At 38.7% G+C, this 12,641-nt stretch overlaps 1 long non-coding RNA gene across 1 annotated transcript in view; it reads left to right on the top strand.

The window, feature by feature from the left end:
• The window catches only part of LOC122809392, a 247,527-nt gene that overhangs the window by 84,740 nt on the left and 150,146 nt on the right, over nucleotides 1–12,641 (top strand). The window lies entirely within an intron of this gene.

A 12,641-nucleotide genomic window follows, 5' to 3' on the forward strand; every position in this document is an offset into this window, starting at 1 on the left:
GGTACTCACTTGAGAGGTTGTCTGCTGCTAATCTGGTGGGTTTAAGTTTAGTTAATAGTTTTATTTTGGAGGTAGGAACAGGAAAGAAAGAGAAGCTAGTGTGGTGATTGTTAGTTGTAGTTGGTGTGGGTTTATGGGGGGGTTGTGTTGTCTAGCTAGTGATAGTACGGTTTGTGTGAAGTGATTGTTGAAAGAGGTAGCAATATTTTCGGAGGAGTGAGTTAAGTTAGGAGTGGGTGTACTTACTTTATGTTGGGAGGAGGTAAGGGCAGATTGGTAGTATTGGATTTTGTCCTGTTTCATAAGCTTTTTGGTTCTATTGCATAGTTCTGGGAAGTTTTGCCTAGTAGAGGGGTTTTTGGTTTTGTGCCAGTTGTCCCAGGCTTTATCCCTGTTTTTCATTTCAGACTTAGCGTTTTTTTGTAGCCATGAGGATGGTTGGGTTCTAGTTCTGAAACATCTTATGGGAGCGTGGCAATTAAGGATGCTTAGGAATGTTTTACTAAAGTAGTCAACTGCGTCATCTAGTTTGAGGTATTTTAGGGGTTGCCAGTTGCAGTGTTTTAGGGATGAGCTGAATGAGAGAGGGCTGAAGTAAGTTTTTTTGCGTATTTGATGGTAGATGATGGGTTTCGCTTTATAAAGGTGTTTTCTTAGTAGGAAGGTTGGGGAGTGATCACTGAAGCTGTCAGATAGACAGCCTGCTATATATGACTGGAAGCTCTTAATTACTAGTATCCAATCAAGGGTAGTGTGTTTGTTGGAGTTTTTATTTATCCTAGTAGGTGACTGGACTAGTTGGGTGAAGGTTTACATGATGGGTTAGATGGTTGCTAGAACAGGATTGACAGTCAGTGTTGAAGTCTCCTAGAATTAAAGTTTCTTGGGATAGGTGGTGGGCAGTCCAGCTGAGGAGGTTTTCAAGTGGAGGGATGTTTTGGCCATGTGGGAAGTAGCAAACTATTATGTTTAGGGTTTTATTTTGGTTTATTTTACAGTTGGTATATATTATTTCTTCCTTACCTATTTGGGGAGCTGCTAACTTTAAGATTTGGATGTCTAGATGCTGTTTAAATATTATAGCTATACCACCTCCTTTTTTGTTTAGTCGGTCTACTCTTAGTATATTGTAACCAGAAGGGAGGATTTGCTCATTATTAATGTGTGGTTTTAACCATGTTTCTGTAAGGATCACTACATCAGGGGAGTAGAAGTCTATGGTGGCATGAAGTTCATGCACCTTGTTGCATATACTTCTTATATTTAGGCTTATCAGAAGGTTAGTTGGCTTTCTATTGTCTGTGATTTGGGAGAAGATGTGGTTTGTAGTCTGATTATGAGGGAAGGGGTTGGAGATTGAGGGGCCATGATTGGGATGGATGTCTCCTAGGTTGGATATGGATGAGATTATTAGTTTTATCAATTTCTGGATATGCCTGCTTAAAAGGGAAGTTTTTTGATTGTGTTCTGTGGGTAATAGGTATGGTGGTAGGGTTATTATGTTAAGTTGTGGGGTTGTTTTTAGTTTAGGTATTGTGGTCTGTAGTCTATATAGAGGGTGTATCGGGAAGGTTGTTGACCTGATGGGAGAGTAGTAGAGTAGAGATGGGATATGAGTGGTGGTGTGTGTGGTGGTACAGTGGTTGTGGTTGAGTGTGAGAATGGTGGAGATTTGGTAAGATGTGATGTATGCAAGGAGTGTGCATGCAGTGAGTATAGGTATAATATATATATATATTAGCTGATTAGGAGGGATAGTAGTGAGAAGCTGCAGGAGGTAGTATAGGTGTACTGATGTTATAGGTTGTTTGAAAGGTGGGAGTGCTTACTGTTTCTAATAAAGGTAGGACCACTGGGGGTGTGTGGAAATTGGGGGCAGGGAAGGAAGTGAAGCTGGAAATAGATGAAGGAAGACTATCAGTAGGTTTAGGAGCCAATTTAAAGGGAAGAATCTAGTACAATACAACCATAATACAAGGTAGGATAGACCCTTCCATGACGTTTTCATTTTGAGCCCTTATGGAGTACTGGGAGTACAATATATCTCCCTAGATGGCTAGGAGCACTACAGGGTTTAATAAAAATAATTAAATGTTCTGCATAGGGTTTCAATAGTTGGGAGAGAGTGGAAAAATGCTGAGAGAGTGTGGAATTGTTCAGCTGGTCGTTTAAGATACAGTGCTCAACAGGGTTTCCTGGGTACAATGCCTAAATAACAGGACAGTTTAATAGATTGTAACAGGTTTGGAATTTACAGAAACATCTAACATACTTTGTTTCAGACTGTTTGCAGCAATATTCTTTGCAGTTTTCTGGGGGAGGAGATCTCAGTATATAGCTGTAAGACAGGACATACTGTATTTCAGTTAAGGTGGAAAAATACAGATTTACTGGATAGAATTCCAGGAGGAAAAATGGTAGAGCAGAAAACAAATAAGGTTACGTGGAGCTATAGTTGTGATTGTAGCAACATTCAATGCTATTGAGTTACACATAAGAGATAACTAACCTAAGCAGTAAAAAACACAGTCTGGAACAAATGCACAACATTGTCTGTCTTTCCCTTAATAAAACGTCTTTGCTAGAAACTCCTTAAATGATAGCAATTCAGTTCTTACAGTTGGATATTAAATCACTTTAACACACATATCATTTAGCACAAAAGTAGCTTAGTGCCATATAGCTTCAGTGGAATAAAGCCGAGAACAGTGCTTAGCGCTGTGTCATGCAAGAGATCCATATAGTAAACTATACAACATTTAGCATTTTAGTGGCTTAGTGAACAATATATCTTGCAGCAGAATAATTCAGAGAACAGTGCTTAGCGCTGATTTTGCGAGTGATAATGTTGTAAAGCAAAAAACATTCAGCATGAAAGTAACTTAGTTGACTTCATGACCCCAGCAGAATAAAAGTGAGAACAGTGCCTAGCACTGTGTCTTGCGTGCGTGAGAACACGTGTACAGAGAGCATACACTAGTAGTATCTAATAGGAGTGAAGATAAAATATGTTATGTTACAACTTTCAATAGAAATACATCTGATATAAGAAAAATTATTAGCAATAATTGATGTAGTCTAACATCTTTACCAGAGCTGCACTCCATCATTAGTCAAGCACTCAGTTTTTTCATATAAAAATTCAACTAGCTTGAAACAAAAACTATGCTATAAAGATATGTATATTAAAGAAAATTAAATGTTAATATGACTCAAACTGTACCTTGCCATAATTGTTGTTGTGATGACATAAATAAGAATAATATTTTTGTCCATCCAGTAACTGGAAAGGTATACAAGTTTAATTGTTTTGCTACATGCAACAGAATGCATATAGTCTATCTTGCCACTTGTAAATTAGGATCATTGATTAGAGATAGGATCATTGAGCATAGGTCAGATACACAAAGAAAGATTACTACTAATTCATTAGCCAAACATACAAATGAGTTTGGCAATGGCCATATATTTATTTTCATGGCGATAGACAAGGTGACTGTAAGCATAAGAAAAGGTGATGCTAACAGTAAGTTAGAAATCAAGGAATACGAGTGAACTTTAAGAATGAATGCTGATATTTTATCAGGTATTAATCAGATGAAAGTGTCACTGAAACCTATCTTAAAGCACAAACAGATGTGCTTGCAATAGTTGCGTTTTACTTTAACGTTCTGATTGTTAATTGATTAATCTTTGGTCTGTGTGTGATTAGTATTTAAGTGAACTGTTTTTTTGTTTTGGTTTTTCTTCTGTTATACACTGATGAAGGGTTTTTTACCTGAAAGCTTTGTTCTGCAATAAACAGTTTGTTTTTATCAGTGTTATCCAGTTTTCTTTTGCTTCTGGTTGAGTTTAATTTAATCTGCCAGGAATATTGTTTGCATTCTAATAAGTATCCAAAATTCCAGTTTTCAAAATCAATTCTACCATAATCTAAAAGTAAAAATAAACTTACTGCAGCAAATGGAATATTCAAATTGCCAGTAGAAAGCATGAAATTCATTCTAAGTACATAATGCATAAATATGCTTATATATTCTGTTCTATAATCTGTGCTCTGTTTTGCCTATATAAAATTCTGAGCATGAACCTAAAGTGACATTTATGACCAAGGAAGAATGACAAGAAAAACAGGTACAATATTCAGCACTGCTCTCCATGTATGGGAACACTCTTTCTATATTTAAATAATGACAATGTTTGCAATTCTAAAAAGAAAAAAACTCTTCTTCTTCTGTCTAGAATTTCTCTAGAAACTAGTAAACATTGACCTGGTCAGACATTGATCTTGGCAAAGCCTTTGACACTCTTCTCCACTCAGGCATAATAGATAAACTCTCTGAACTAAGCATCAAGCCGTATGTTACCAGATGGGGAGCTAACTGTCTCACTAATAGAACCCACCTAGTCAAAATAGGGGAAGCCACCTCAAGTAGTAGACCCATAACGAGCGGCGTACCCCAGGGTTCAGTCTTGGGGCCTCTGTTATTTGGGATATACTTTTCTGAGGTGCAGGGCAAAAACAGTGGGCTATGGCTGACAAAGTTTACAGATGAGTGCAAGCTGGGCACTGTCATTAATTCCCCTAGTGATGTGGACATCCTTCAAGAGGGTCTCACCCAAACAAATGACTGGTGCCAGAAACATGGCCTCAAGCTAAATACCAAAAAATGCATTATCCTTCCCTTTGGATAGAGTGACATTCCCCAAAAATTACCACATTAATACCAGCATCCTAAGCATGCAATCAGTCGTGAGGGATTTGGGCACCTAGGTTGATAGCAACCTGACTTTTGACCACCATGTTGCTTCCATTGTACAGAAAGCTTTCTACATGACCGAACTCATAAGTAAGGGTATCTCATCCAGGGACAAGGAGGTTATAACATCCCTGTATTCTTCCCTTACAATGCCCATTATTGAGTACAATGCTCCATTCAATAAACACCAGCAACGATGCCAGAACCAACTAAATCCACTCTTGTTAAAATTGTTGAAACTGTTTTAAGCACTTTTCATCTCACTCGATGGTGGGACTTCTTCAGATAAAATCATGAATCAAAGTAACATCTTTTATATAAATCATATGCACATTGTTAACCAATCACAACTACCTCCACTTATTCACATACATACATTAACCCTAATATACCTGATCTCTTATAAAACCACCAGATGCATACATTATTTAAGCTTGATTCAAACTAGAAAATTTTCATACCTATATGTGCAAGTGTGTTTAAAGTATGCACGCTTAAACTGTCCTCTCTCATGTGTTTTTACAAATCAATCAATACATTGTTTACCTCAATAAACCTTTTAATTTTAAAATACATAAAATTGAACAGATCTCATTCAGTCCTGGAAAGTGACAGGTGTCTGTTCACAGTAGCCACAAGAGCTCAAGTCTCTCTGGATTAATGACTCTGGCCCCCTGTATTACCAAATGTTACTTGGTCGATTGCCCTGAATTTAAACACTATAAGCATAGACTAGATTGTCAATCAAAAATGGTAGTGTATGTGGCTCAATGCTAACAGTGCCCAACATACTACATAGGAAAAAATGACCATAAGCTTAAGGAGCGTGTATATGAACACCTCTACAGTATTAGTAGAAGGAAACAGGAAAATGCACTAGCTAGGCATATTATGGAGTACACAAACCACAAGTTTACTTTGATTCATGATTTTATCTGAAGAAGTCCCACCATCGAGTGAGACGAAAAGCGATTAATAAAACAGTTTCAACAGTTTCAAAAAGAGTGGATTTAGTTGGTACTGGCATTGTTGTTGGTGTTTATTGTCATTTTTTTTAAATTTCTTGGTACAATGCCCCATTCGGCATGTACCTCGCAAAGCACATGCAGCAGCTGGAGAGACCACAGAGGTTCCTCACCAGAAGAATCCAGAGCCTCACAAATCTACCATACACAGATCGGCTTAAAGCCCTATCCCTCTACTCAGTTTCATACAGACTCTACAGCTGCGACCTCTGTCTGGCATACAAGGTGATCTCAGATGCCCCCTTGATGGGACTGCTTCATATCTGCAAGTCAAGCTCCACTCCAGTAACCCACATGCTCAGCCTCAACCTGGTCTGTGACATCAGTAGGACTTGTTGGCAGGACAGATTTGTGTCCCAGAGACTCCCCCATCTGTGGAACGGACTCCCTCTCCACATCAAGCAGAGTACCTCTTAACCCCTTTTTAAGCACAATCTGGATAACTGGATGGGAAACAGAAAATACATCCCTGGGATTCCACCTGTGTTCCTGCTGGACAGAGGCATTGGGTGCTAACTTGTCTAAACATGGGCTAAACCCTTGGCTAGGCTTATAAGGGCCTCAGGGCCAATAGCCTAGTAACTTCCTATGATCCTATGATGCCATGAACATCTCTTTTAAAAATTTCACGCGTTTTATTAACATGCTTTGTTTTGTCAGCTACAATCTTATTAATACTGGCATATCCACTAAGCACTAATCAGTTATTGCATGACTATGTTCATGTGTTCATTTGGGTTTCCACTGTGTGCTCTGGTTTCTTCACTCATTCCAAAGACATGCAGTGAGTTGGACTGGGGACTCAAAATGACTATAGGTCTCAGTGCACATATGTGTGATAATGGAAGAAGGTCCATTTTCTACCTTTGCATTGAAAACTCCATGGATAAATGCAGCTATCCACAGGACCACTCCGAATTGAATGCCACTTGTAACAAATTGAATGATTCACTGTTTAAGATGGCAGCAGTCACCTTGTCCTTTCCTATGGAGCTTTTAGTAGTCACAATAGGCCTGTTTTTCTGTGGATAAATTGTGTTTATTTTAATTTTTAGGGCTGGCAAAGTCTGTTAAAGTGCTTTTTACTGTGTGTTTTGTGGAGGGAAAAGTGACTTAACAACTAACTTTTTACTGGCTTATATTGCTGTTTATCCCAGGGAAAGAGACACCTTTTTCGGCATAGCCATGGAACAAACTATCAGCCCCATGGTTGGTCCTTCTTCCAACCACAAAAAGAAAAAATAGCCAAACAGCTTTTGCCACCATGCCAGGCTAGCAGTTTGACTCTGCTGCAGGTGGGCAACTCTTCTGTGGCCAAAGCTGTTTCCTCAGACCACTCATCTTTTATTCTGGATCCCTTTGGTGTAGCACTCACACCTACTATGGCCTAAGGGTTGCCCATGTCCTCTGCAGCTGTTGAGGTTCCCTAAGTGGGCACGGGAGAGCCACTCTTGTCGTTTCTAGGAGATGGAACAGGGAAGACTATCCTGTTTAGTCAGAATATTATGCCCATCCATGAGGAAGCTGCTGTTATCATTAATAACACTGTTGGTCCCATTTTTTTCTGTTAACAAGGAACAGAAAACTAAACATATAGCCAATTCTTGTCAAATTTCTTTAGACAGGAGTAGTTTACTGGGTCTGGCTCAGGGTTTAATTCAGATTATTGATCCTTCTTATAAGGCGGTTTCTGGTAAAAGAAAGAGGGGTGCTTCTTTTCCTGAAGAGATTCAAGATTCCTGAATCTGGACAAAAGATGAAGGAACAGATGCAGGGTTTTCCCCTCAGATTTCTGATTTAGAGTCAGATGAGTGCTCTGTATCAGATTCTCCCCGTGGGAGGAATCCTTCTCTGACATTATTTCCAAAACATCCTAGTGTGTTAAGTGTGACAACATGGAGATTTCTCAGTCCCTCAAAAATTACAGATGGAATTTCCAGAACCTTCATCCATTCCTCCAGTACTGTCAGCTTTAGAGGATGTGTGAGTCACTGCCTGCAATTTTCCTGACAGTTAACCTCCTGCCCTAAAAGCCAGTTAGGAAGTATAAAGATCCTTAGTCTTTTAAGTTTTTATACACTCATCCCAAACCTGACCCAGCACTTATAAGTTAACCAAATGTTTAGCAGCAGTATGATTAATTCCAACCCTACTCTTTCTGGTGGGAAAATTATTGATAAGTATGAGAAAAAGGTATATGCTTTTGCAACTTTGATTTTCAGAATTTTGAATTGTCAGATCATATGTAGGGATGCCAGATTTGTAAATGGACAGGGAGGGACAAAAACATTAAGTGAAGACCAAAAAAAAAAAAAAAAGTATTTTGTGCCTGCTGTTTCACATTACACAGAAGTGGCTCCTTTGATGTTGTTTCGCATTGAACAGAAGTGAATCCATTTTGCAATTTATGATTGGCCCGTATGCCAGCATATGAGCCAATCAAAAATCACAAAGCGCAGCCTGTTTCACCGGGATTTTAAAAGGCAGGTTAGGACTCGGGATTGGGTTGCTGATCTTGGAACAGTCCCACTCAAACAGGGACATCTGGCAACCCTGCTCATATGTTAAAGTTTATTTTGACTAAATGTGAAAGTACTAGGAATGTTTTCTCTGCAGTTTCTTCTTGCGAGGGAAAACCTGCTTAAAATGGTTTAATGTCTTCCATTTTACAGGTCACAACTTGCTGTTTAAAGTGTGTGTATGACTCTGTTAGTATTTCTTCCAAGGCTATGGTCAGCAGTACTGTTTTGATGAGATTTTCCTGGCTGCATTCTCAGAACCTTCCACATGATGTGAAAAATGAGATTATAAATTCTCCTCTAGATAGAGATTTAGATTTGGTCTCTCTGCTGCAGAAAGTGTGTCGAGAGGGGTAAGCTGATCCAGGGAATCATTTTACAAATTTTCTAAGGGATTCTCTAAACCCTCATCCAGTTTCTGTAAGGAACAAAATAAACAGTCTCAGCAAAATGCTGGTACACTGACATTTAAGAAACAGCAAGTGGGTTCTAAAAAGAATACCAGAACCTCCCAAAACAAAGGCCAGACCAACAAGTCAGAATGACTATTTAAGGGACCTTCTACACCCCCCCATCCCACCTAGGCAACCCCTTTTCCCTTCCAGAAAATCTGACTCCATTTTTCTCTTTAACAGGAAATAGTTTCAGACAAATGGTTCTGAAGGTCATTCATCAAGGTTACAGATAGCAGTGAGGGAAATTCCTCCTTTCCAAGGGTAATTTCTTACCAGATCAGACTTCTTTATTTCCGCTCTTTTAACAGGTATTGCCTTAGGGAGTGATAGAGGCAGTTCCTCTTTTCCAGGCTGGGAAACATATTTATTCAAGGATGTTTCTGGTGCCAAAGAAAGGAAATGTTTGGAGACCAGCTCTGTATTTTTCTTTCCCAGATATTTTTGTCACAGTCCCCATGTTCAACATGCTGTCACATTACAGCCACTTATCCCTTCTTCCTTAAGTTTCATGGTAACATTAGAGTTAAAAGATGCTTATCATCACATCCCTATTCATCTGGACTTCAGGAGTGTAAGATTTTGTGTGTCTGGATCATATTATCAGGTCCCTGCCTAACCCTTTGGACTATCTACTGTACCAAGAGTGTTCACAAAATGTTGCACTCTGGTTATAGCTTATTGCAGGCTGCAGGGTATTCACATTTTTCTTTATTTAGACAACTTGACTACTTTTCCAGAGTTTTTTTTCAAAGTGTCAGGAATCACTCACTTGGGTGAGAGATATCTTACACAAGTTGGGATTCCAAGAGAACATTCAAAAGTCTCCCCTTCTCTCCCTACTCTATAGAAATTAGTCAGCACAGAATCCTCAGACTTTTCTTGGGGAGCCATTTCAACTGGGATAAAAGTGCAAGGTGTTTTGGACACTAAGGACAGATACAGGCACAAATATAAAAGAGATGTTTGCCCTTATCAAAGCACTCAACTCTCTGAATCATCTTTGGTCCCCTGGACCTCTTTAAGTTGTTACAGGCATTACCATAGTCATCTGGTACATCAACAACCAAGGCAGAACCAAGCCATACTCCCTTTGCAGACCAGCCACGTTAGCTTGAAATATAGCTTCACAGCACAGTATCAGTCTACAGGCATCTTACATTCTGTCAGAGCAAAACTGTGTTGCAGATAAGTTGAGTGGGGCAAGGGCAGACCCTCATGAATGGAAACTACATCAAGGGATCTTTAAAGATTTAATCCATTTGTGTGAAGTTCCCCCAAGCAGACCTTTTTGCTGCCTCTATGAGCAATAAGCTGGCAAAATTCTGTGCCAGGACTCCATGCAAGAGGGCCTGGAAGACAAATGCCTTTTCTTTTCCTTGGACATGGATGTTCATTTATGCTTTTGCACCGTTTACACGGATATCCAAGGTACATCTGAAGAATTAGAAGGACTTCATGATCATTGTAGTGAGTCCATTCTGGCCTAGACAACAGTGGTTCTCCCTTCTTTAGGAAATGGCCAGGGGAAATTACAAGTTTCCCACAGACTGGATCTAGTCAAACAAAAATGGGTGTCTGATACACCCCAACACCGATCAACTTCAATTGAATGTCTAAATGATAGGGTTTTAATTTATTTTAGGAAGCCGTTTACCAAGAGCGTGTAGCAGGTACTAATGGAGGCAAGAAAGCCAGCTACTAGAAAATCACATATTAGCAAATGGAAAAGGATTTCTAGTTGGTGCCAGCAACATAAGTATTCAGAGCTAGTGTTTCTCTGGTTTTACAATATTTGTAAGAGCTGCTATCCTTTGGCCTTTCTTATTCCTAAAAAAATCATTTATCAGCCATTTCAGTATGTCTGCCCATGGATCCTTTTGCAAAAGAGACCTCCAAGAAAACCAGTGGCCCCTCATTGGGATCTTAGTTTTGTGTTAGAGAGGCTAATCCTTGCTCCCTTTGAACCAGGTCATCTGGCTGACTTGACATTCTTAATGTGGAAAACTATTTTATTGATAGATTTCTTTCTTGCAGAGGTCAAAGTTGCAAACTTTTTTGGTGGGTTTTCCTTCTTGCAGAGGTCAAAGTTGCAAACTTTTTTGGTGAGTCAAGCCTATCCCAATTTCCACAGACAGGGTTTCTTTTGAGAAGTAATCCTTCTTAATGTCAAAAGTGGTATCCATGTTTACTTTAAGCCAAACTATCCTTCTCCTTGATTTCTTTGCTAGACCTAAAACTGAGGGAGAAAGGATACTCCCATACTGAACTTTTAAATCCAAAACATATTTTAACATATCACAGATCTTTAAAACTCTTTAATCTTCAAATTAAATGTTAAACCAAGGGTCCATCCAAGTTGTTGTTAGCTCAGGTGGCTGCTAAAAGATCCCACATTGTTTTTTCAAGAGCAAAGAAAGTTCCCAGATGCCCTGAACAAATTTTCCCCAGTCAAAAAAAAAAAAGACCACCTCACAACTCCCTTTTCCACTGGTCTATTGGGGCGAACTGGTCAGAGTGTAAAATAAATAAATAAAACATTTAAATGTATTTATAAAATTCAAAACCTGATTGGCTGAAATTTCTTGAAAAGATAACTATATTTTTGCAACACAGGGTAGGAGTCCTCAGACAATTTAAGCTTGAGGTGAATACCTATTCAAAACAAACAGCCAGGAAGATATTAGGAATAGAAAATCTAAAATCCATCAAGTTAGCTAATATATGAAATTCCTGTAGCAGTCTAAGCAGGATGGAAGGCAAATCTACATGCTACTTATTTAGATGTAAATAAAAAAATCCTGGATGTATGTTCTTGTAAATGTCTGAGCCATAACTGAATCCATAATGGAGAGCATTTTTTTATTGACAGAGTATTAAATATTACACTGTTTATTTTCAGACATGCATGTTTACCATACAAAATGTCAAAAAACTTTTGATACTATAAGCTTTTAATTCTTCTGAATATTTGTTAAAAATGATTTTTGCATGGAAATATATAAATTAAAAATCTCAGAAATATATTTAATACTAAAATTGTGGCAAAAAAAGAACATTTTTATCATTCCATCTTATAGCATCCATTGTGATATCTTCTCTTGTCTGTTAAATTTAATGTGTGCCATACTTCTATTAAAAGGATATAAGTAAGTATTTAAAAGTTTCTTTCTTCTTCTTCTCATTTTGGCTTTTCCTGTTAGGGATCGCCACAGTGGAACAGTGGTCCGCAGAACGATTGTCAGTGGAGTTTTACGGTGTCAAGTTGCCAGCACGGTGCCTAACCAGGGTAAAATATATCGTGTCAATACAAGAGTAATTATTAAAATACAAATAAAGATTCATAAAGATTTAGCTTGTAATTAGAAACAGCTAAAAACTGATTACTGATAGTTGGCCAGATTCAATAAAGCCTACATGGTCCATTTCCACCGTGTGCGTATCACGGTAGCACACTGTTTTGGATTCAAGTATGTAGCTCTATATGGTGTGTAGAGCCGCTCACAAATGCACAAACAAGGTAAACATCATGGAATGCAAATTACAGCACAAGCAGCTGAATTGTATGCTAATCAACCAAGCCAAGATAGATGAGCTATTCAACAAGCTATACAGCAACTGTGTGCTGGTTTTCCCTGCAAATTCCAAAACCTATTGGAATACAGCCATGGAAAAGAGTCTACACAGAGACAATGTTAGGGGCTGCTCTTGATTTAATTCATGTGTATGTGCAATAGGCTGAAGTCTATGCTGCTAATACACCAAGGCCAAGAAGAAGAAGAGTTTTCAGATGCCAGGAACTTATCACAATCTACATGATGGGGAAACTGTAGAGTGCTACAGGGAGGATAGAGACACATTACAGGAACTCTGCAATCTCTGTCG

The sequence above is a fragment of the Protopterus annectens genome, chromosome 8.part0 (assembly GCF_019279795.1).
Source record: "Protopterus annectens isolate FY-2018-M chromosome 8.part0, PAN1.0, whole genome shotgun sequence".
Classification (NCBI taxonomy): domain Eukaryota; kingdom Metazoa; phylum Chordata; order Ceratodontiformes; family Protopteridae; genus Protopterus; species Protopterus annectens.